Source organism: Callithrix jacchus, chromosome 7 (genome assembly GCF_049354715.1).
Source record: "Callithrix jacchus isolate 240 chromosome 7, calJac240_pri, whole genome shotgun sequence".
Classification (NCBI taxonomy): domain Eukaryota; kingdom Metazoa; phylum Chordata; class Mammalia; order Primates; family Cebidae; genus Callithrix; species Callithrix jacchus.
Window position 1 is genome coordinate 26,237,266 of NC_133508.1, and position 22,135 is coordinate 26,259,400.

The 22,135-nt window shown below is 39.5% G+C and overlaps 1 protein-coding gene and 1 long non-coding RNA gene across 2 annotated transcripts in view; one reads left to right on the forward strand and one right to left on the reverse strand.

The window, feature by feature from the left end:
* LOC144577184 (uncharacterized) overlaps nucleotides 1-22,135 on the reverse strand; it is a 136,206-nt gene that overhangs the window by 99,533 nt on the left and 14,538 nt on the right. The window lies entirely within an intron of this gene.
* Nucleotides 7,171-9,819, forward strand: LOC118155280 (uncharacterized). The gene is made up of 3 exons (XR_004745538.3): nucleotides 7,171-7,378; nucleotides 7,648-7,854; nucleotides 8,442-9,819. It is a non-coding gene; the product is annotated as an uncharacterized LOC118155280 (long non-coding RNA).

Sequence of the window (22,135 nt, forward strand, 5' to 3'; positions counted from 1 at the left end):
CAGGGAGAAAGTTGTCTTTTATGTTCTTCATTTTGCATTTCCCTCTAGCCAACATGCCTTGGGAATTCACTATGTGCTAGGCAATTCCAAAGTACTTTAAATAGATTAATTCATATAACCCTCCAATCCTATTGGTACTTTTTTTTTTATCATTTTTACTCTAGAAATAGAAATATTGGGGCTCAAAAACTTTCTCAAGATGACATGGCTGGTAAGTGGCAGAACCAGGATTTTAGTTCTTCTGTGTCTGATGACCCAAATATTCTTACAGTAGCGTCTTTAAAAGTCCAAGTGAGAGGCACTGATGTTTTCACTAGAGAAGGTGTCATTGGCAACAGTGAGATGGGAGTAGAGCAAAAAAAGTATCACAGAGAACAGATCAATAGTCAACCAGTATTTGCTAGGTGCCAATCACTATAAGAGATTTTGCTAGGTACTAGGGATACTGTCACTGAGAAACCAGATATGACCCAGACTTCATGGGGCTCATAGCCTTACAAGGAAAGAACACTCATACACTACAACAGTAGTGATTTAACCAACAACCTACAAATAAGAATAAACTTTACAAAGTGTTGAAAATAGAGGTATCAGGTAAGGCCACCATCAACAGAGCTAACAATTCTGTTTTGATAACTGTCATATTTAAGCAAAAGAAGGGAATTGAAATAATTCTGGAGTATACTCATCTATAATCCCAGCTACTCAGAGGGCTGAGGCAGGAAGTTCACTTGAGGCCAGGAGTTCAAAACTAGCCTAAGCAACATAGCGAGACCCTATCTCTCTAAAAAAAAAAAAGTAATAAAAGATATTCTAAAGTTTAGAGAGAATGAGCATAGGAAAATCAGAAAGTACAGCAATTTGCAGGAAGGAGAAAAATGTGCTGAGTTGGATTTATGATGGTAAATTCAGGATAAATTTGAAACATCTAAGAATTGTCCACTAAACAACCAAAGATACAGGCCAGGTGCCAGAAGCAAGGAAAGGGGATGCTGTCGTGAGCCCTGGAGAACCACTTTGTACACAACCAAGCTGCACACAATCCAAGAAGGATATCAGAGCTCTCCCAGGAATGATCTTCAATCTCTATCCATGTCTAGGGCTGCCCATGTGGTAGTGGCAAGGACGAAGAGGTCATGGAGGGTGAAAAACAAAGGTGGTACCGGCATCTGGAATCTGAAACTAAGCATCACTTAAAAATTCCACAGTCTTTCTTTTTAAACAATAATTGCCAAAATTACCTGTGTCTATTCTGTGCCTAGATACAATCTAGTTTAGGTCTCATTACAACACCATAAAGAAATATTGTTATTATTATCCCTAATGTAACACCAAGAAAATTGAAGTTCAGGAAGGGTAAGTAACTTCTCTAAGTCCCATCACTATAAAGGCTGTATCCAAGATTCAAGATTCAAACTTGGACCTGAGCTGTAAGGACTACAGATCAAGAGGAGGAGGAACAAAAGGACTTTTCCTTTCTTAAAATTCCTGGTGTGAAGGAATAGAATGAAATTCCTGGCCAGGATGGTGGTGTATGCCTGTAATAATCCTAGCACTTTGAGAGGTTGAGGCGGGCAGATCACCTGAGGTCAGGAGTTCAAGACCACCCTGGCCAACAGGGTAAAATCCTGTTTCTATTAAAAATACAAAAATGAGCCAGGCATGGTGGTACACACCTGTAATCCCAGCTACTTGGGAGGCTGAGGCACAAGAACTACTTGAACCCAAGGGGCAGAGGCTGCAGTGAGCTGAGATCGTGCCCTTGCACTTTAGTCTGGGTGACAGAGCAGGCTCTGTCTCAAATAAATAAATAATTTTTTAAAAGAATGAATTTTCTTATTTTACCTGGCAATAGCAAGATGTGTAACTTTATATCCAATGCTACTAGAGGGGAACTTCATTCATCTGAATATCTTAAAGTCTAAGGTATTTTAGATATTTTGTCAGACTCTTGTCTCATCTCCACAACCTTTCAATTGATTGAGATAATGGGTGTTCCCTCTGTGTTCGAACTAACCTTCCCTTTGTGATTGCTTCCATAAGATATTGGAAGATGGGGAGGAAAAATACAGAAGGAAACATCAGAGGGTATCTAATACCGGAAAAATCAGCTTATCAAGAAACGCTCCCAAAGTATCCTCTGAAATCCACAGAAGTTGTGCTAGGGTAACCAAATGCAGAAGGAAGAGCTGTCTCTTTTCTTAGCACTCGTTAGAAGTGGAGAGTAACCATTGGCAAATTACCTGAACTCTTTAACCTCTGTTCTTCCATCTATGTAAAAAGGCTAACCTGAAAGTTACCCTGTGGAGCCCTTGCAAGAATTTAATGAGATAATGCTTACTTATGTGTTCTCTGTATGGTATGTGGTGCTGAACAAGGCCTCAATAAATGCGTGTCTGTTTAAAAAGTTTAGGTAATATATATGAAAGCTTTCTACAAGCCCTAAGTGCTATATAAATGTGGCTATTTCTTAAACAAAAAGAGAAAATAGGCTTAGTCATGTAATGTGAAAATGCAGACACCTAGGAAGATCTCTTTCTAGCTGAAATATTGATGCCACTGTTTCTCTTTAAGACCTTTTCTATTTGGTCGTGCTTCATGTAATAGTATCTAAAAGCCACTTAGTATTTTCTGTGCAAACGTGCCATTGCAGAACTGAATTATAAAAGTTGCACCTTTGAAAACAATATGAAACATTTAAGCACCAATGACCCAGTAGCCTCATCTAGCTTTGTGACTCATTATCATCCAACATCAATGTTTCCATTGTCACTCTGCTGTTTCAGATAACAATGTGGTCTGGATAGTTGCCTGCTGGCCATTTAAGAGATTAGGGATTTTTTTTTTTCCTCCTTAGTCTACCACTGTGTTCATTCCCAACTATATAGTTACCATTTGTAAATCAGTGAAGCAAGAAATTAAGGACACACTAGCAACCCTGCCTGTGGAATACCAATAACAACAAAGGTGTAGAGTTGCTTTGCTGCCTTGCTGCTGCCTACCATACACCCAGCTAAACCATCACTCCTCCAAATGAGCACCATTATCTCAGTCTCTAGGAGGAATAAATGAGACACAGTGATAACCAGACTTGGGTACAATGAAATACATTTTCTGGATTTTATCGTAACTCTGATTCTTTTAATAGTTTTATAGAAAACTAGAACTGTTCATTTTCTAATGCTTTGTTTTCATTTTTGATTCTTAGGTTAATTTAGTTTTCAACTTCTCTGCTATCTGGGGTGGTTCCCTAGTTGTGCTTTGAAATGCAAATTGTTCTGCAGAAATGACACCTGATAATTAGGAAACAAAAGAAGGGGGTAAGAAAGTTGTTGAAATACAACTGAGCGAGCTGAGGTGTTGTTTTTGTTTTTTTTTTCTTTGTATGGAAGGATCAAAATCTATCTTCCTGGTTAGTTACACTATCCCTGTAGATGCTTTGGTGAACTGTCCCATTAGTAAGAAGCCACCAACATGTCTGTATCCTGCCAGTATATTGTATACAACATATATTCTTCCCTTTCAAAAATCCAGGGCAATCAAAAGAAACAGATTCACATGTAACAACATTTGGGGAATGACACAAAATCCTCAAAGTTCAAATCATTTTCTGGATCATTGGACCCAGGTTTCCAAGTGCTGGGAGCAGCAAAATATTAGTCCATTTACATGTAAGATTTTTTTGTGTTGGGAAATTACCCTAACAGACATTATGATGTAATAGGATGCTACAATAATGAAAACTGGATGGCTATGACAAAGGAATCAGCAGACAGAATGAACAGCTCTGAAATTTATTTGAAAATAGAACATAAACAGGGAAGGGTTATATTTATTTCATAAATTACATGGGAAATTAGCTAATTACTTGAAAGAATAAACAAGAGTTTCAGCTTATAACATGCCCTAATTAAATTCCAGATGAGGAACTAAACATAATAAAGCAAGCTGGTAGAGAACTAGAAGAAAATGTGAAATAAATAATTAGTTTGATGGGGTAAGGACTTTCTAATATAAACATAATGGAAGACACTATAAATGTTTAAATGATGACAGGTTTACATAAACCAATCTCAACTAAAAGAAACTAGGACTCTTTGGAGAAATGGCAGATTCCAGGGCTGGGGTGGGAAAGTACAAGATGGGTCTAGAACATCTTATTGTGCCAGAAAATACAAAAGAGCTTAAAAAATAGGAAGATATGTCCAAAGGATGTAGGAACTGCCACTGGCCAAGTCTGGGATCATTTGAATATAAAAATAAATGATAATAATAGATTATACCCCATTGAATAAAATAGATATCCATGAGTCATATTGATATAAATTAATAATGAATAATTGAAATTTTGAGGCAAAGTAGGATAATGTAGTGATATAGGAGTTAAAAAGAAATTATTTAGGCAGATAGTGAGGGTAACAGAGTCCTCAGTAAGATTTTCCATTTAATAAAAAGCAGCTCCCAAATAATTTATTTTCTAACAAAAAGCAGCCTGTAAAGTTGAGCTGCAAACATAGATAAGCAAGCTGGAGGCTTGCACAGGTGAATGTCAGCAGCTGTGCCAATAAGGAAAGGCTACCTGGGGACCAGGCATGTGCAACATGGAGGCTCCATCTTCCTTTTCTTTTGTCAACCACGTGTAGAGTAAGGAACAGACAACATGGCACTGGCCAGGTAGAGAACCCAACTGCATAACAAAAGATTAGGGTGGGTGGCCAGCTTCATGTGCTATGTAAATGACACATCTGGTCTAACCAATCTTTGGGTTCTATGTAAATCAGACACCGCCTCCTCAAGCTAGTCTATAAAACCCTGTCCACTTCCCTGCTGACCGAAAGTAGCACTTGAAAGACCCCCCTCTCTCTGCAGGAGAGAAAGCTATTCTCTTTTTCTTTCAGCTATTAAACTTCCACTCTTTTTTTTTTTTTTTTTTTTTTTGATACTGAGTCTTGCTCTGTCTCCCAGGCTGGAGTGCAGTGGCTCCACTCTTAAACTCACTTCTTGTGTGTTTGAGTCCTTGATTTCCCGGGCCTGAAATGATGAACCTCGCGTATGTACCCCCGATAAGGATGAATGATGCTGCTTCAGTAAGATAACACAACTTCAAAATCCTTCCCTTCAAAATACTATTACTGAACCGAAGGTAGGTCTGCCCACCCAATGAAGCAAAGACAAACACCGACATCAGGATTTGCAGCAAGAGAAAAGTGAGGCATTAATTGCTGAGCGCTCACGCTTAAGACCTGAATTCCCCAGTGAATTATATGTGAAGGTTTTTAAAGGCAGAGAGGCAGAGGTTCCAGGCAAAGTCATAAATCTATACATGGAGGCTATATATTGAGCTGACTTTAAAAAAAAAAAAAAACAGACATTTTGAAGTGGGGGCCTACAGGTCATAGGTGGCTTCAAAATTTTTCTGATTTGTAATTGGTTCAGGACACAAAAATTTGTCTAAAAATTCGAGGTCAGTAGAAAAGAATGCTAGCTATGGCCCATGGGTGTTACCTCCAGTCCCCTCAGGAAGAAACTTAGAAGAAAGAATGGTGGTCAGAGTTCAGTCCTTGGTTCCCTCTTAGCTGGGGTCTGTGTGCAGGTGGATAGCATTTTCCATTTCGTGGGAGTTGGGGTTTAACATAACTCAGGGACATATGTTAAGCTGTTATCTTTAGTTTCTATAGGGAACCAAACATCTTGTGACTCTAACTTCCTGGGCAGTTGTTTTAAGCTACTTTTACCTTCTTGCTTATCAAGTTGCTCATTTATTTCCCCAGGCTAGCTAGGTGCCTGGAATTGCCTTTGTAATAACCAAAGATTTCCCTTTCTTTCCATGCTTGTGAGGGATGAGGCGTTAGGCTGGCAGGCCCCTAACAGGGATCCCTGCTCCATCTCAATACTTAAAGCCAAAAGGGAAAAAATAAACTTTATGGTGAAGGATCCTAATGGATACCACCTTAGTCAAATGTTTAATGTGCCCGTCACTAGTAATAGGACAAATCTAGGTAGTGTTCTGCCTGGTAAGAAGTGATAAGAAGAATAGAGCCTCCCCTCTGTGATATTCCTGACAAAAGTGCATAACCTGAATTTAATCATGAGGAAACCTCAAAGAAACTCATGAGGGACATCACAAGAAATAATTGGTGTGTAATCTTCAGAAGTACCAAGGCCGTGAAAATCAATGAAACACTGAGGAACTGTACTAGATTTATGGAAACCAAGGAGACAATGCAATAATATGCAATGTAATTCTCAATTAATCCTTTTACATAATAGATATTGTTGGGACTATTGGTGAAACTGGAATGGGGTCTGAAGATTAAATGGTGATGATGTACCAATGTTAACTCCCACCAATTGGATTGGTGGTATTGTAACAAAGGAGAATATCTTTGTTTATAGGAAATGCACTAAAACATTCAGGGGTGGTGAGGCCTCCTGTTAGCAGCTTAGTCTCAAATGTTTCATGAATAAAAACATTCCTGCAACTCTTTTTTAGTTTGAGATTGTTTCAAAATAATAACAACATTAACCAAAGAACAAGTGTATCTATTCCAAATTTTCTTTTGCCTTTTGCTAGTTAGGTACATCTAAATATTATGTTCATATTTTTGGTATATCTGTTACCACAGTTTAATCTTTCCTTGCACAAATTTAAATGGCAAACAATAGGGAAATTATGATGCCATAGCTATATGCTGGAAGATCATAAATATTTTTAAGTGTTTTGTTTTGACAAATTGGTAACAACATGGGAAGATTCTCATGGCGTTCTATTGTTTTAAAATGAGAGTAAAGTAAACTTGTATTTACAAAATTAATGTGATTCTGAAAATATGTTTACAATCTGAAAGGAAATATACACTTCAACCAAGGTTATATCTGGGTAGTGTGACTATGGATGATTTATTTTCATTTTTATTTTGGCATAATTTCCTATAATGGCCAATCATTTGTAAACAAAAACTTGAAATTGTAATAGTAATTAATATAAAGTGATGTGAAAAGGAATGAGAAAAAACTGTTGATTAAAGAATGAAGGAGTACAGGGAACTTCACCTGAAAATATGCTATTTGATATAATGAGTGTTTTGAATTAAAGATCAGACAGACCCACCAAGAACAATGGAGAACAATCCATCTCGTCATCCACACCTTCAAATCCTCTCCCTATCCCGAAGCACAGATGAAGCTGTCTTATCTAGGCCTATAGTCTAGACCTAACAAAGAAGAAAACAATTACCTCTGGTCCTTTCTCTTAGGTTTTCGTTAGCTGAAACCATATCACAGGAAGGAAGATTAAAATCTGACAAGAAACCTGGACAAATTTTTGTCACAACTTTTTTCCACTCTGAGGGCCCAACGGACTTCGTCCCAAACCATTGTATGTTCTTCAAGCTCACTGAATTCCCCTAAAAATTATTTACTATCTCCCTAAAATGATCCACACTTTCCTGTCTCCTTTTTCCCTAAGAAGTAGGATACATAAGAAGCTGTATCCCATTGGGATATTAGGCAATCACTCTGTGATTCTCCTGTATACTCATGGTAGTAATAAATCTGCATGCCTTTTTCTCTTATTAATTTTTTGTTAGTTGATTTTTTAGCAAACCTTCTAAGAGCAAAGGGGACACTTTTCCTTTACCCCTGCAGGAGGACGTCTCCAAGGAAATGAAACACTGCTGGATATATTATAGAAATCATCGTGGTAAAGAAGGTATTAAAGTAAGACTGGAAATCAACTGTTTTGCCCAAGGGACAGACCCTCAGCTGTGACTCTGCACCTGATCTCTGTGGCTTTGCTGAAATGTAGCTTTAACCCTTGACTACCCTAATGGTGAGCACCAGCGTGATGGAGAGGTGAGAACAGACTCTGACTGTTAGTCTCAATTTCTTCCTCTGCAGTTTGGTGTGAAGCAGATGGTATATGGAGCCCCCAACATAGTAGCTGGCATCTGGTGCTTCCTGACCCATGCTCTGCCTGGGCCACACCTCTGCTAGTGCAGGGAAATCTGGGCAGCCTGAGGTGCACAGACCAGCTGGTCCCCATTACCTGTACTTTTCCCACTAAAGTCTTCCTTCCTTTTCCCCTTCCTCAGTCACCCACAAGGGAACCATTTCCTTATCCTCTATCTGTACTTTACCCACAAGAGACTCCCTTCCTTACCCACCCCCTTCCTTACCCACCCTCTTCCTTACTCAATCCGGTTCAGGGCAGATTTCAGGGCTCAGAGCGCAATAAAGAAGGGTCAGTAATCCATAAATCAAAATATTCAGTTCCCTGGCAGACATAGAATCATTCATAGTCTTGAATCAAAAGAATCTGTTCAAGATTAGAAAAAAAAATTTATCTAATTGTGTTTTTCATTAATAGAAACTGCATATAGAAATTCTTTAGAACAACATCATACACCATGGAGTTGACAATTCACTGTGCTCTATTCTAGGCTCAGCTTCTGCATATTTGAAATCAGCTAGGAGGCTTCTGTTGATACAAAACACAGTATTTGTAGACTGATCTAGTCCTGCGACAAGTGGTAAAGAAGTATGAACTGCAACTGCCATATGGCAACGTGAAGTATTTCCAGAGAAATACTTGAAAGTGTCATAAAAACAGTAAAAACATTTAACATTTCAAAAGGCTTAACTTCAGTTTGTAGATAAACTATGTCAACAGGCTGCTTTTGTTCAAATCTCAGCAGACAGATGATACCCAGGCAGATAAGATATGACTTTGTGCAAGTGACTTAAACTCTGGAGGCTTTGGTTTCCTTATAGAAAACAGGGAATAGGCCCTTGGGATTATAGTGAAAATTAAAAGAAATAATGTATATACAGCAACTAGCACAATCTCTGATCTCTATGGAAAATACTTGATAAGATTATCATCATTATTTTTATATTATGAATACATTTGTTGTGTTACATATAATTGATGTCTACCTGCTGTGAAAGTATGTATAGGTATACAGATGTAGATGGTGAAAGAAAAGAGGAAGAGAAAGAATCAGAAAAATATATACTTGATTCACCTTCCCAACCCTGCTATTCAAACCTTTTATTCTATGCTGTTTTCCCTGTCTCCATAGTCGGAATACCATACACCCAGTCGCTCAAGCCAAATATTTTAGAGTCAACGTTAATATCTCCCTTTCCCTTACTGGCTGGCCACCCTATCTAATTTCAGTTATTATAATCCCATCATCATCTCTCCCTGGACTTTTGTATTTTTATTTAGCTTCCTCTTCCTAAATCTTCTCCCTTCTTTCATTTAGAGTCCCCTCTAACTACAAAACCAGTCTTAAAATAGAAATTAGATCACATCTCTCTTCCCAATTGGAAACCCTTCAATGACTTTTCACTGTGCTTCAAGTAAGATGCAAACACCTTTCCAGGGCCTCAAAACTGCTGCAGGATCGAATTCCCAACACTCTCTGATGCCACCACCCACATCCTCCCTGACTACATTTCAGTCTGTTGAACAAGCCAAGCTCCTTTCCACCTCACAGCCTGTGTACAAATCGTTCTCTCTGACTGGAACACTCTTCCATTTTTGCATAAATGTCTGATTCCTGTTTGACCTTCAAGCCAGAACTTCAAAGTCAGCTGCTCAGAGAGGTCTTCCCAGGACACCAACTGACGCAGACGACCTCCTCATCTCAGTTATTCTCTAGATCCACACTGTGTCTTAACAGCACATAAAATAACTTGTATTTTAATAGTTTTTCACTTTTTAGTGTGTCTGTCTCTGTCAAAGCCTGTAAATAACTTAAAGGCTGGGACCATATTTTTCTTTTCCATTTTTTCACTTGCAGTGCTCAAGATGATGCACTGTGCTGGGCATAGAGAAGATGTTCAGTAAATATTTGATGTAAAAATTTGGGGAATTTAAAAAAATCTTGTAAATTTCCATCATTAAAATGTCCTAGATGTATAATAATTTATTTTCATTCATTAGTGAAAGATCAGAGAGGAAATAAGACAACATATTTTAATATGTTTATATGTAAGCTTAAAAGGTTAAAAGTATTTGATCCTTTATGGATCAATTGTTCAAGAATTATCTGTTGTCTAGGAAGAGGTTATGTGAAAGAGACAAATGTAAATTCAGGAATTTTGCTCATTGCAGTTAATTGACACTTTCAGGACCAATGGATCATATGAGTCACTTTTTAAAACCCTTTCTTCTATTTTAAAGGATACAGTGTTTTGAAACCAACATTATAACAGCATATTTTATAGGACTTGTTCCTTATTGATCACAGGGAAAGATTAATTTCAAGTGGGTAATTGTCATTTGAGGGTCTGACTTCTCGTGGGTCCCAGCTGCTTTTTTCTGGATAATTTAGTCAATATTAGAAGTTGACTACAGCGAATGCCATGCGGTGTCTCTCAGATCTCTGGAATTGAGGTCCTCACCCCCCAGCAGTTAGTGTTCTCCCAAAGAGAGCTAAGGTCATGTCCCATCTCAGGGGATGGTCCTTATTCAAGAGCTACCCTGGGCAAGTTGAGGGTGGGAGAAATCCAGCCTCTTGCATGAGGTGACGGCACAAATCTGAGGGGCCATTCCAGCTCCAGAGATCTGTTGGACAATTAAAGCCTATGTTGCATATACATTCACTGCATTGAGTTCAGCTCCTTTCTCTGTCCAATCCTACTTTCTTTACTTCCCTGCAGATGTTGATCCCCAAATCACTCCCCAGCAACATTCCTGCAGCCAGATCTCCATCTCAAGGTGGAAAAGATGTTTCTAATAATGGTCTGGCTGTATCTCCACCCAAATCTCTTGAATTGTAGTTCCCACAATCCCCACATATTATGGGAGGGACCCAGTGGGAGATAATTGAATCATGGGGACAGTTTTCCTCATACTGTGCTCATGGTATGAAGAAGTCTCAGAAGATCTGATGGTTTTACAAAGAGTTTCCCCTTTCACTTGGCTCTCATTTCTCTCTTGCTTGTCACCATGTTAAGATGTCCCTTGCTCTTCTACCATGATTGTGTAGCCTCCCCAGCCATGTGGAACTGTGAGCCCATTAAACTTCTTTTTCTTTATAAACTATACAGTCTCAGGTACGTCTTTATCAGCAGCGTGAAAATGGACTAATACTGTCTCCTTTTTAAGACACTGATCAAGGTGATTTGATGGCACTTTTTTCTACCATTCCCCTTTCCCTTGACATGAAAGGAGTCCTTTGGGGAAAGGGTGAATAAATGGAGTCTGCTGTTCAGCTCTCTTTTAACCATAGGTGGTATTTAATGACAATTTTGAAATGATAATGGCACAGTCTCCTGCTGACTCATCTTGAAACCAAAACTATCATTCATCTCCATTCTACATTCCAGGAGTCTTCCCAGTACATAGAAAAATGTAAGATGGACCACTTCACCACTAATTAATTAGTAAGAGACTAATCATATATACAGACTTTGATACAATTACAGTCGCTCTCCCAACTATGGTTTTGCACTCCAGAGTTTCAGTTATCCATGGTCAACTTCAGTGCAAGAATATTACATATAGTAAGATATGTTGAGAGCACTCGAGAGAGCTCACATTCATGTGATTTTCATTATAGTATGTTGTTATAATTGTTCTATTTTATTACTAGTTATTGTTTTCTTTTACTGTGCCTAATTTATACATTAAACTTTATCATAGGTATGCATATATAGGAAAAATCACAGTATATACAGGGGTCAGTACTATCTGTGGTTTCAGGCATTCACTGGGGGTCTTGGAATGTATCTTCTGTGAATAAGGTGAGACAACCGTATATTAAAAATGTGTTATGAGCTGAATTGAGCCCCATCCCAAAAAATCATATGTTGACATCCTAACTTCAGAATGGGACTGTATTTGGAAATAGGATCTTTAAAAAGGTAGAGTTAAAAGGAGGTCATAGGGATGGGCTCTAATCCAATACAAATTGTGTGCTTATAAAAAGAGGAGATTGGGACACAGCCACACACAGAGGGAAGACCATGTGAAGACAGGTAGGGAAAATACAGCCATCTACAAGCCAAGGAGAGAGGCCTTAGAAGAAACCAACTCTGCCAAACACCTTGATCTCAGGCTTCAAGCCTCCAGCACTGTGAGGAAATAAAATTCTGTTGTTTGATCCATGAAGTCTGTGGTACTTTGTTATAGCAGCCCTGGAAGTAACGGAACATGGAATCATAAGACTTGTGGATTTTGTTTCATGTCCTTTAAATGCCCTAAGCCTGAGCACACCTAAAAGGCCAGGCAGAAGCACCTATAGAGGGGCTCCAGAAAGTCTGTAGGCTGTGTGACATTTTTGTCCCTTGCTCTGGTTTATCTGACCCATCCTTGTTTCCATATATTTCTACTTGGTGAGGGTACTGTGATTGATCATTTGGTTTTAGAGTGCTTCCTCCAGCCACACCTTGTATTCCTCTACACACCTTCCTCTGATTTCATGCTGTTCCTGTTGTACCCTGTACCCCAAGCCCCAGGAAGCAATCCTGGCCAGGTTTCTACTAATCTAGCTCTCCTTGAAAGAGGAGACAGGCTGGAAATTTCAAAAGCTGCACATAGCTTAGAGGGCCAGAGTTACTAACTGGGGAGTCATCATATTGATTTTATTCTGATCCCCTACCTAAAAATTTAGCAAACAGATCTTATTGGACAGCTTGTGCATTCTAGATTTAAGGCATAATGTATCAATAAAATTTAATTAATGGAAAGAAAAAATTAATAAATATATAGATTTGAAAGGTTTGACATGATAATGGTAAAGTCTCCCACTGACCCCTGACCCCTCATGAAACTGAAACAACCATCTGCTTCCTTTCTCTATTCCTTAGTGTCTTTCAATTTTTCACAAATGCACATGTCTAGTCCCTTCCTGACCCATATATATATGGAATACATATATATGTGTAATATATATATATTTATATATATATTCCACAAAAGAACATTGTTGTAAGTGACAATTCCCATTGTCCCCCAGGAATTCAGGAATCCTATATGTGACACTTTGGGATCTCTATCCAGTCTTCTCCAGGCACTCTGCTGACCAAATCGTCTCTGATAAGTGTCTCAAGGCACCATCACACTTCTGCCATCTTAAACCTGCACCACCACAGACACTCAGGAGCCCTCAAAGCGCCTGAACCGTATAGTGCTCCATGGCAGAACAGGTACCTCAGTCTCGTGCAAATACAGTTAAAGAGCATCAGATCTGCGCTGCCTGCATGGAAATGCTCAGCTTCTGGTATAACAGCTGTTTAATTGCTTCAGGTATAGCCCCCCTCCTGTCCTTGGACTCAGTCAAGGTGCAGGGACATATTTGAGTGACGGGTTCTGTTCTGTGCTCTGTAGTGATGACTAAGGCTTTGTTTCTGGGTCAAGTTTGTCACGACTCCTTTTTCTCTTAGGGGAAACTCTCTCCTAGCATATTCCTCAGTGCCTCATGCAAAGAGGATTCTGGTAAGCTGTCCTGCTGGCTTTCCAAATATGCCCAGGAGAGCTGATTAGTTGCTTCTAGGACAAGCCAGGGACTTCCTGCCTCCAGCACCTCTCTCCACAGCCTCCCTCTCAATATGTTTATGGAGAGGGAGTTATAGACAAAAATTAGAGAAGACACCATTGCTTCTTGTGGGGGAAGCTGAAATGCTGGCTGTATTTTCTCTGGATATTCTACTATGCTCTTGTCCCTATTGTCTGGTCTGAATTAAGACGTCCAACTTTTGCCTTGTTATTATCAGAGATGGTTCTATTGCCCTTACTTGTGTAAGCCAAAATGAATCTGAGACAGGTCTAAATCAATTTAGAGGTCTATTTTGCCAAGGTTAAGGACCATGGCCCATGGCACAGCCTCAGGAGGTTCTGAGAGCATGTGTCTGAGGTGGCTGAGTTACAGCATGGTTTTATACATTTTAGGGAGACAGGAGTTATAGGCAAAGACATCCATCAATACATTGAAGGTATATATTGGTTCAGCCCGGAAGGGCAGGACATCTTGAAGGGAGGTAGGGGGTGTCTTTCACATTATAGGTAGATTCAAAGATTTCCTGATTGGCAATTGGTTGAAACAGTTAAGGTCTGCCTGAAGAGTTGAATTTGGCACAAAAAAAAAAAAAGGCTTGAGTAATTTAGATAAGGGGGACTGTGGAAGCCTCTAGGTAGCAGGCTTAAGGGAAAATAGGAAATATCTCTTATCAGACTCTAAAAAATGTCAGACTTCCCAGAAAAGACCTAGTAAGGGAAGGATGTTCTCTACAGAACAGAAATTTCCCCCGTAAGAGATGGTTTTGCAGGGCCATTTCAAAATATGTCAAAAAAAAACACATTTTGAGGTAAATGTTTTACCTGCTATCTGTCATGTGATGCTATACCAGAGTCAAATTGGAATTTGGTATCCTATTGTTACAGAGAGTCTGTTTTGTCAGTCTTAAGGTCTCTGTTTTAATTCTAAAATGAACAAGAAAAAAATTCTCACTAATTCAAACTGTCTACATTCTATCTCTGTGGTTATTATTCTTCTAAGCTCATCTCCATAAGTTTATTTATTTATTTATGAGATGGAGTCTCACTCTGTCATGGAGGCTGGAGTGCAGTGGTGCAATCACAGCTCACTGCTATCTTCAACTCTGGGCTCAAGGGATTTTTCTTCCTCAGCCTCTTGAGTGGGACTATGACAAACCACAATGCCCAGCCGCCTTCCTCACTTTTCAATTCTGCTTTTTTCATTTTCAATTCTCGTTATTTTTTCAAATAGAGTCTCGCTCTGTCATCCAGGTTGGAGTGCAATAGCACCGTCTCGGCTCACTGCAATCTCCACCTTCCAGGTTCAAGTGATTCTCCTGCCTCAGCCTCCCAAATAGCTGAGACTGTAAGTGTGCGCCACCACACCCAGCTAATTTTTGTATTTTTAGCAGACACAGGGTTTTGCCATGTTGGCCAGGCTATAACCTCAAGTGATCCACCCGCCTCGGCTTCCCAAAGTGCTGGGATTACAGGCATAAACCAACATGCCTGGCCTCCATTTGCAATTATTGCCACTAGGGCATTTTGAAAAGACACTGCTGCATAAGAGTGTGTGTGAGTATAATTTTCACATATTCCTCCAAAAATAAATTGTGTAAGAATCTCATATTTTTCAGTAGCCCATGTCAATTATGGTTTTGTTTCAACTGAATATATTATAAATCTTTGTCCACATAATCTCCCCTCCCATTTTATATGGGACAAAGATCACAATATTTCCAACTACCATGTGTTTCCAAAGCAAGCTGCTGTGCTATAGATGCTTCTGCAGTTCCAGAGTGGGCTCCCTGCTGTGATTCAACTCATGAGATTTTTTTTTTCCCAGCAGAGGAACTAGTCATAGTGCAGGAGGGGACCCCACTTCCTGTTTCTGAGAAGGCTGCAGAACCAAGCTTTGAAGTGGATGACCAGCCCAGTTCCAAGCTAGATGTCCAATCTACTAGCTAGATGTCAAAGGTTATAATGAAATCTTTGACGCATGACAGGGGCTGATAGTGGAACCTTTGTACAAGCAAATCTTCCAGGGTATCAAAGGAATTTAAGTATCGAAGTGTAGCAAAGTTTCCAAATATTCCAAACAGTGGGAGCATGTTTCCAAAAACAGGTAGCACAATCTTCTTTTCACACACACAAAAAACTAAAGTTATAGTAGAATGTAATGTATTAAACAGCAGAGGCTGTAGAAGACAACATGTAAGGGAGCAATGGTATATTACCTATAACATTGAAAGGAGGCCTGGTACAATGATTAAAAGTCCTGGGTTTGAATCTGTCTCAATCAACTCTCTGCAAATTGCATAATCTCTCTGACCTTTAAATATTATTTTGAGATGTTCATTCATGTAAAGTACCTAGAATGCTGCTTGACACATGGTAATGAAAGACCCTAAATGGAGGATAATTGGTATATAACAAAGACTTTCAAGTTTATTTCACTTAAAATTAGGAGCAAAACGTTATGGTAAATGACAAAAAAAAGCTGCCAACTGATAAACAAATAAAACTGTAATTGGAACTTTATATAAAAACAAAATTCAGACACAGTGGCTCACACCTATAATCCCAGCACTTTGGGAGGCTGAGGTAGAAGGATTGCTCGAGTCCAGGAGTTCAAGACCAGCCTGGACAATACATACACACACATATATACATACATGCACATAAACATATACATATATGCATAAATACACGTTTACATATTTATATATGTATATTAGTTTAAATTTTATATATGCATATATGTAAATATAGTAATATATATGTAATATATGTATATATAAAGTAAAATATATACATATATAAATAAAATAAAGTAAAAGAATGCAAATAAGCTTATTTCATAATGAATTGGACTTAAATTATAATTGCTTACAAATTCCTGCTCCAGTCCCTTCTGTAGATGACTCAACCCTGGGCACAGGGAGCAGACATAAGCCACAAACTGCCTGTGGCATGAATCTAAGGCAAACTCACCCAGGGCAGTAGAAGGTAGACTTCCACTTTCTCCCTCCCAGTCCAGCATTTCTTCAAGCAGAAATGCTGACAAGTAGAATAGCCTATGGAACTTAAACCACCTGATTTGTTACTTACCCCGACATGATCCAAAAGCTACTGGAAGAGGCAACGCTCCAGCAGTTCCTAGAAGTTCCCTCAAATTCTTTCACCCATAACCTGTCTACTTCACAAATCTGTCCTGCATTCCTTCTCAGATCTTCTCCCAATAGAACTAAACACACTATACAAAGTCTACCTCCAGTTACTTCTCATTTTTTTCATGTCTTTTTTCTTTTTTAAAAAAACAAAAATCAGTGGCGTGATCTTGGCTCACTACAGCCTCAAACTCCTGGGCTCAAGAAATCCTCCTGCCTCAGGCTCCGAAGTAGTTACAACTATAGGCACATGCCACCATGCCCAGCTAATTTTTTTTTTTGGTAGAAACAGGGTCTTGCTATGTTACCGAGGCTGGTTTTAAACTCCTGGCCGCAAGCAATCCTTCTTTCTCAGCCTCACAAACTGCTGGATTTACAGGTGGGAGCCATGATGTGTGGCTACTCATTTGTTTTTTCTAATTTTCTTGTATTTAGCATTGATAAGGCGCCCTATTATCAGAACATCTGGGCTGGAGTATATACAGCTGGGCCTTGATTAAACTTCCTACTTCATGTGATCAGTCTCAACATGTGTTCTTAAAGATCCTGAACTTCTGGTGTCAGCCAAGATGAAATAGGTTAATTTACTGAGGACTGAAGGTAAAACATATATAAGGATCTGTAATGGCAGTGAGTTTCCCTGTTTGTTTTCTCTCCTTTGCATTTCAACTTTGACCTGAGGATAGGTCAAAGGACAGAAATGTGCCACAAAAACTCGAGGAAAATTCTCATGGTTTTAGCAAGAGGGCTGGAAGAAGAGTCCCCTGAGTGCCAGCAAGTATGTCAGGAATCCCCAGGGTGTTTTTTTTTTCTTTTTTTCTCTCCATTTTTCTTCCTAGTTCTGCTCTAGTCCAGCCCAGTGGAAAAACCGCTTTGCTGTGGTAGCAGCTTTTTTTTTTTTTTTTTTAAGATGGAGTCTTGCTCTGCTGCCAGGCTGGAGAGCAGTGTTGTGATCTCAGATCACTGCAACCTCCACCTCCTGAGTTCAAGTGATTCCTCTGCTTCAGCCTCCTGAGTAGCTGGGATTACAGGCGTGTGCCACCATGACCGGCTAACTTTTAGTATTTTAGTAGAGGTCTTGATCTCCTGTCCTCATGATCCACCCACCTCAGCCTCCCAAAGTGCTGGGATTACAGGAGTGAGCCACTGTGCCTGGCCAGCTCTGACATTTAAAACCAAGAAACAAGAAAGAAAACCTGACTCTGGCCAGAGGAAGAGGGGAAGGGACCCTAAGAGCCAGAGGGTGTGGGGAAAACCCTGGAGAAAAAAGTGCTAGAGAAGGTGATCTCCTGTTCATTATATAAACTAAGTTCTACACTTACCACTGAGTTGAGCATGTTCTCAACACACTCAGAGAAGTGTAACAAGTCTTCAATAACTGACGTATGATACAAACCACCACCCAAATCCTAGATTAACTCAAATGGCATGTATAGCAGACAGATCCAAACAGCATAGCAAAGATGAAAACTGAATTGATATCAGAACCACCCCCCAAAAACTAGAGACAGAACTTACAGTCTGAATATAGCTACAGTAATGCCCAAGAATATGTGCACTGAAATTGCTATCATGGTCAACAATATCATTATTACAAGGATTCAAACTTGCTACCTAGAAAAAAATCTCTTGCCTGTAAGGGACTTGCTCTTTTTTCTTTTTCTTTTTGAGACAGAGTCTTGCTCTGTTGCCAGGCACCAGGCTGGAGTGCAGTGGCACAAGCTCAGCTCACTGCAACCTCCACCTCCTGGGTTCAAGCAATGCTCCTGCCTCAGCCTTGCAATTAGCTGAGACTACAGGCGTGTGCCACCACGCCCAGCTAATTTTTGTATTTTTTAGTAGAGACGGGGTTTCACCATGTTGGCCAGGGTAGTCTCGATCTCTTAACCTCAAGATCTGACCGCTTTGGCCTCCTAAAATGCTGGGATTACAGGCGCGAGCCACCAAGCCCAGCTGGGTTCTGATGATAGTTAAGACAATAAGTAAATGGGTACTTCTCAAGTATTTGAGATCCTGGGAAATAAATAATTTGTCAGATTTAAAACATTAAAAATTATTATACAACTATTTTAAAGTTGGCAAATAAATAGTCTGTTATGCAAAATCAATTTGAGATAAATTATATCAACAATGCCACAGAATTCTCTGTAGTGAATGTCTTAGTCCATTTTGTGTTACTATAACACTTCAGGCTAAGTCATTTACAAAGCAAAGAGGTTTATCTGGCTTTTCGTTCTGCAGGCTGGAATGTTCAAGGGCATGGTGTTAAGTTTCTGGAGATGGCTTTCCTGCTGTGTCACAACAGGGTGTAAAGTCAAAGAGGAAGCAGACACATGCAAAGCGGCCAAACACCAAGGGTTTTTTAAGTTTATAGCAATCACTCTTCTGGGAACTAATCCATTCAAGTGAGAACTAGTACAGTCTCAGGAGAGCAAGAGCTTACTCACTACCACAAGGACAGTATCACATCACCCGTGAAGGTGTAGCCCCCATGACTTAAATGCCTCCTATTAGGCCCTGCTTTTTAAAAGGTCTACCTGTCAACATCATGACATTGGCAATTAAATTTTAACATAAATTTGATGGAGAGAAACCACATCCAAACCATAACAATGGAATACAAATGATAATCTACCTACTTCGGACCTAAAAGATGGCAGTCATTGAAGACAAAAAAGCAGATAGCTTTTAAAAAATGACAGATTCCTCCTATCAAATTTTTTTAGAGACAGGGTCTCACTCTGTTACCCAGGTTGGAAGACAGTGGTGTACCCATAGCTCACTGCAGCCTTGAACTCCTGGGCTCAAGCAATCCTCCTGCCTAAGCCTCCTGAGTAGCTGGGACTACAGCTATGAGTTACCAAACGAGGCTAATTTTTTTTTTAAATGGAGATGTAGGGGGTCTTGCCTTGTTGCCCAGGCTAGTCTCGAACTCCTGACCTTAAGCAATCCTCCCACCTCACCTCCCAAAGTGTTGGGATTACAGGTGTTAGCCACCATGCCTAGCAGCTTTTCTTTAAAGATGTGGAAGTGGCACAGAGTTACTTCTTCTCTGAGTGTATCTTTTATTATGTACAATTTAATAAGCCTTGATTGATAAGAACTTCTTAGGAATTAGTGTAGTCTAAATTAAGTTACACTCTCTACCTGAGAAAATATTTAAGTGCTCTATAAGCTCATACACTAGTTATATTAATTTAAAAAAATGTAGAGACAGTAATTAATCAGGACTTGTCTTTTCAGAAGAAAATTTTTTGGCTAATAACAACAATGCTCCTCTAGGCTGGGCACAGTGGCTCACGCCTATAATCCCAGCACTTTGGGAGGCTGAGGCAGGTGGATCACCTGAGGTCTGGAGTTCGAGACCAGCCTGGTCAACATGGTGAAACCTCATCTCTACTAAAAATGCAAAAATTAGCCGGGCATGGTGGTGCATGCCTGTAATGCCGGCTATTCAGGAGGCTGACAATGAAGAATCGCTTGGACCCCGGAGGCACAGGTTTCAGTGGGCCAAGATCACACCACTGCACTCCAGCTGGGGCAACAAGAGCAAAACTCTGTCTCAAAAAGAAAAAATTCAAGTTAATGTCTGGTAAGCAAATTCATGAACTAGGTCCTTATAGAATATATTGAAAATGATTTCCTTAATAAATAGACAAATTAAAAAGTATAAAGATTCTCATTTTTCAGAATAGTTGGAAAATGCATCATTTTGGTTATTTGTATATAAACATAGACAGATGTAGTAGAATAAAAGCTTTGTAACTTTAATAGGACCTTTCTGAACATGTGATGTTAATTTCATAGCAGAATAACATACTTGAAGTTATATTTGATAATCCGTTTCTTTTATTTGGTGACATTTCCCTAAGATATTAGCTATAATGTTCAGTGCTCATTGTCATAAGTAGAGAACCTGAGACACCTGTTCAAATGAGAGTGACTTAACAGAAATCCCACTCTAATTTGGGATTTTACCCCATCTTGCATAGATATTAAAAAGGCAGTGAGATTTTAGAATAGCAATGGCTGTATGACAAAGTCTCAGGATTCCGCATGCAGCGGGGACATGACAGGCAGCATCATAAACCCAAGGGGGCCATGATAGCTAGTGAAAAGAGTAAGAAAGACCTGAAATCTTAAGGTCAGAAATATAGATCAACCTAGAAATGACTGTGGTGAAATGGATTCTTCTAATAAGTATTAACTGAGTCATTAACTGAGATTTAGTAGCCAAGGCCCTACAAATAGTAAGTAGGAAAGCCAGGATTTATGCCCAAGTAGGATCCTTCAAAGTTGTGCAATTACATTGGCACACGGATAAAGAGTAGAGCAACAGAACAGAATAGTTTATCTTAGGGTTGAAATATTTCGGGTTGGAGATGCCGTTTGTGGTTTTTGGTCATGCAGACCTTAACGATTAGCTGATGCCGTTTGGATTTAGGTGGTTTTTGATCAAGGGGAACTTTAAAATGGTGGTGCTTGTCCAAGATAGCAATGCTCCTGCTCTGTCATGTCTGAGGTGACATATTATTTCTTTCCCTTCCGTGATTAAGAACTGTCTTCCCTGTTCTTGAACACTTGGCCATTTAATATCTGACATCTGAGTGTTTCTGGAAGTAAATATGAGAAACTACTGCACTTGACACTTTGATCCAGGATACTATAGCCTACTTTTCTCAAAAGTATTTTTTTCTCGAGACAGGGTCTTTCTCTATTGCCTAGGCTGGATTACCTATATTTCTGTGTATGTATGTATGTATGTGTAATTTTAAAGAAATTTAGTGAGAACAGCAAGAAAACATTCCTGTTCTGGTATTCTGAGGCTTTCCAGGACCTGCTTTTCAGAAGCACTTTAATCAAATTTGGTCCTTTTAGGATCTGTGTGATCAAGGATCACTTTTAGAGTTGTCAGACTTTCCAGGGTCACCATCAACCAGAGTCAGTCCCTTGGTGGGGGTGATCAGAGTTTTTATCTTTATTTCCAGGACTGTGCTGGAGTTGGATTTCCCTCTATGAGCCAGAGAGTCAGGTAACATTTGTTAGGCTCTTCTCCAGGTGAGTATAATGAACCATGGAAATAATCTTTTATATCACACTCATCAAAAGCAATACTATCTCTTTTTAATTTGAAGACATTTATTCATTCATTCATTCATTCATTCATTCATTCATTCATTTGGAGACGGAATCTCACTTTGTCACCCAGGCTGTAGTGCAGTGGCATGATCTCGGCTCACTGCAGCCTCTGCCTCCCAGTTTCAAGTGATTCTCCTGCTTCAGCCTCCCAAGTAGCTGGGATTACAGGCACATGCCTGTCCAGCTAATTTGTTTTTTTGTGTGTGTGCATTTTTAGTAGAGATGGGGTTTCATCGTGTTGGCCAGGCTAATCTCAGACTCCTGACCTCAGATGATCCACTGGTCTCCCAAAGTGCTAGGATTACAGGTGTGAGCTACTGTGTCTACCTATACTTTG